Here is a 4,448-nt window from a genome sequence, read left to right on the forward strand (position 1 = left end):
ACCAAAGAAGGTTATTTTTGGCCGGCTTCGACAACCGCTCCTGTCAAAAATTGGCGCCGTTGCCGGGGAATTGATTTAACTCATTTGTTTTTCTTTCAGGACCATATCTGAACATAAAAAAAACAAAAAAAAAATTCACCAAAGGCACGGTCACCATCGCAGATCTGAATCATGGCTAAGGTAAGTACATCTGTTTACTGTTCTCAACTTTCTAAACTAATCTATGCTGTGAGAATTCTTGTTATAGGCCAAGCTGAACAAGCCCAACCAAAACCTCAAGGTTTCAATACTGATCTTTATGAGAAATTAAAGGCTCTGCAACATATCCAACACGAAGTGGATCAAATAGCCCAACAAGCACTTGCATTTGAAGGATTCTATGAACAACCAAGACATGGTCCATACTATAACACATACAATCCAGGTTGGAGAGACTATCCAGACTTCAGTTATGCAGAGGCTAACAACTACCAGGATTATCAAGGATATCAAGCCCAACCAGAACCTCAAAGTTCCAATCTTGATGAGATTATGAAGACTTTGCAGAGTATCCAACAGCAACAGGATCAATTGAACAAATCATTGAATGCAACCATGTTAAGAAGAGAGGAAGAGCTTCAAGATGTATGGGATGATGATGAAAGTTGGCAAGTGCAAGAACAAGTTGCTGAAGAAACTCAACCAGAATACTGTTTGTCCCAACAAACAGATCAAACAGAGCCTGTTGATAATTCAAATATCATTGAGTGTTTGAGCAAAGATATTCTTGACATAAAAGATGATATTCTAACCAATGATTCATGCAGGGAAGCTAGCCAAGAAGATGATGAAAGCCAAAAAGAACCAGAACTGAAAGAAACTGACTATTGCATCCATCAGGTAGACTGCGAACACGCACAGAACAAAGGAGAGCCAATCACACCTCTTCAGATCAATCTTGCGTAGTCAGAAGGAACTCCAACTGAACCACCTCAGCTTGGACCGCAGGACAGTCCTGCAACTCTTCTAGTTGCACCTCTTCAGCTTCCATCGCATGAAACTCCTTTCATTCTTCCATTGCAGATCAATCTTGCGCAAGAAGGAGTACCTGAAATCCTCTCAGACGCGTCCTTTCAGCTTCCAACGCAGATCAGTCTTCCACCTCAGTTAGGTCCTATGCAGAAGGAGCAATCTGAAACTCCTTTCAACCTTCCAATGCAAACAGCCCATGCTCACAAGGAACAAATGGCGTTCCAAGCACCTAAACCAAAGGAGCATGCAGATCAATGTCTTCCCAAACCCCCGGATAAGGTAGAGTTTGTTTTGCCAGATTTTAGTACTAAATTGCAGCTACATATGGAGAAACATGAATTGGAATTCAAAGTTCTGCCCAATCATCTCCAAAGTACAAACATAAGGGCTAAAGGCACACCTCATGTGAAAGAAGAGAAGCTAATCATGTTACTTCATGAGTACATGGAAAAAGTAGGATGGGCTATGACCAAATCAAGAAGAGTGCTACACTTTTTGCTCAATGCAGTTGGGACTCTTTTCCCTTCCCCAATTACTTGAGCCTTGATCAAGAGGATCGCACCATGCACACCACACCCAGGGAAGTACTCAGTTTCCTTTGTTCTTTTATGTTTCTTATACATTGAGGACAATGCATGATTTAAGTGTGGGGGTGCATATCTCTAAATTTTCACTTTTAAGTTTATTTTTGCTCTAGTCTTTAGTTTGCTTGCATTAGGTGAAAATTTTTCATTTTTGTTTTTGCTTTCAATAATACACACACAACCACAACCTTCTTCTTCTTCTTTTTGTTTTGCTCTACTCAAACTGATGAACTATGTTAGATGAGTTCTTTCTTGCCATGACCCCATTGATGTGATGACTCTTTAAACTTATGTTGAATCAATTGCAGTGAGTTGTATTCATGTTTGAGAATTACCTTTTGAATTGAATCTTTGAGTTTGCCATGGTGAAAAATATATTGATGACCCTCAATTGATTGAGAATAAATTAAAATTGTGTGAATGAACCTAATGTGACTTGATTTAGCAATTGGTGTTGATTTGCCCAAATCATTGAGAGAAAGAAAATTCAGCAAAGGCAAAGACCTCAAAAGCACAAATTCAAAAACTGTTCTAATGGTCAAAAGACTATGAACAAGGCTAGTAGCCACTTGGATAGGGGACCAACTGAAAATCTAAACCTTCAAATCAAAAATAGGTTGGTGACCTTTCCAAGCAAGATCTAAAGTGCAAAAGCCTGAATAAAGTACTTCAAGGTAAGGGCAAGTCAATCCAAAAGCTAGAAAAAGTCTTAACAAATTAATGTGCATGTCTCTCTTGAAGAAAACAAATCCTAGCCATGGTAAGCAAAGGGAAACAAGGAAAAGAGGTAAGTAATCTTCATGCATATATTTTTCACTGCAATGCTTCAAAATAGGGGTCTAGAGTATGAGCTTAAGTGGAAATAAGGATCTAGAGCAAAGAAGACTTCTTTGACTATGTTTGTTTGCTTGAGGACAAGCAAAAGTTTAAGTGTGGGGGTATTTGATAGAACATATTTTAGTCCTTTTTATCTTGATATTATTAATGATTATTTACATGATTTCTGCTTAATTTAGTGCTTTTAATATTATTTTGCAGAAAATGGTGTAAAAGGATACTTTGGAGAAAATACCCCTAAAACTGCCTTATTTGGAGCAAAAGAGAGCAAGCCTGCTAAGTTGAAATCAAGTCAAGCTAAATATGGAAAGTTCTAAATAAGGAAAGTGGCAAAGAAGGAAAGAACATTCAGCCAAAGCCATTTGAAATTCGAATTTCAAATCAGCAAGTTGCTCTTTCCTTATTCAAGAAGCCATATCTTAAGCTGCCATAATTGAAGAGCCAAAGAAGGAAAGTATTTTGAAATTCAAATCTCCAAGATTCATATTCAGATATTGGATTTCAAGATCCCACTCATTAAGGAAGCCAAATCTCAAGATCACATGTTTCCCACTTTATGCCATGCACATTCAAGTTTCCATAAAAGGCTCCACCTTCCTCTTTAGTGAATGGGCACACTCCAAAAACGTGGGCAGCCTCTTGGACACACCTTGGGCAGTATCTTGAAGATCTTGGACAGCAATTAAAAGACTAAAGAGCCCCCACTTGCATGCTCCACGTTTTTGCCTTCACCCATACACAAAGAAGGCACATAACTCACCAAGGGCACTTTGGGAAGTCTCCAAAAGACTCATGGATACTAAAATGGAAATAGGCAGCCTCTCAACACCTATTTAAAGGCCTCAAGAACACAAGAAGAGACAGAATTCAACTCTCCAAATTCGGCCAAGAAAGGGCAGCCACACTCCAAGGGGCTTCTCCCCTCAATTTCGGTTCTTCTTTCTTCTTTTCTTTAATTTTCTGTTTTGGTTCAGCCATGAGTGGCTGAAACCTTTATTCTAGTTGAAGTTTGGTTGAAACTAAGGTTTTTTAAAGGGTTGTGAGATCTGAACAGAAACTTTTGTCTTTGATTTTATTCAATATTCATGCAATTGTGCTTAATTCTAAAGATTGCTTTGTTGTTTTGATCAAATTGGCCACTTGATTCTTGATTGCAAAGTTAATTGATTGTTGATTAGGATATTTGTTAGTCCGTAATTGCTGGAAATATTCTGATCTAAGAACACTTGGTGTAAAAACCAAGAAATTGCATGATCTAGCAACATCTCATGCGTTTGAGTAGTTAGGGTTTGGATCTTTCTTGTTCTTCATGCAATTGGCAATTGTTTTGATGCCTATGGCCCAAGGACGTTCCTTGGCAATTTGTTGATTAGTAATTGGTTAGAGGACGTTCCCTAATCAATTTGTTCATAAGGAAAGACATGGTGGTGAGAAGCGTCTTCCACCCCCATAACCAACCTATTGAATCAATCAAGATAACCATGTTTCAATGATCAACCCAAACAACCAAAGTGGATCCATATCTTCAACTAGACCTTTCTCTTATTGATTTCCTCTTTTATTTCTATTACTTGCTGTTTTAATTACTTTCATTAGTTGTTAATCAAATCATCTCAAAACCCCCCTTTTTACTTTCCTTGCACTTTACTTTTGTTCTATTTGCAATCACTTGCTTTCTATTGTGTTTTAAATTGGTTTTATTGGTCTTGATTAAGATAAATAAATAGGTAATCAATTCTCTGTGGATACGATCCTTCACCACTGTCTACAGTTGTAAATTGTAGGTAACCAAAGAAGGTTATTTTTGGCTGGCTTCGACAACCGCTCCTGTCACCAGTCCTCAACTGCCACGATTTTTAGTTATTAATATGGGTACCATGTGTCTTAAGCTACTAGCTCTAAGAGGATTGGCGGTCATTCGAAGTAACTAGAAGTCAGCCCAAGAATGCTATAGACACTCCACGAAAAGCCTCAGGAAAGCGACGTTGCCCATCGACTTGCTGAAGAAACCTGAGT

This window comes from Manihot esculenta, chromosome 16 (genome assembly GCF_001659605.2).
Source record: "Manihot esculenta cultivar AM560-2 chromosome 16, M.esculenta_v8, whole genome shotgun sequence".
In the NCBI taxonomy this organism is placed as follows: Eukaryota; Viridiplantae; Streptophyta; class Magnoliopsida; order Malpighiales; family Euphorbiaceae; genus Manihot; species Manihot esculenta.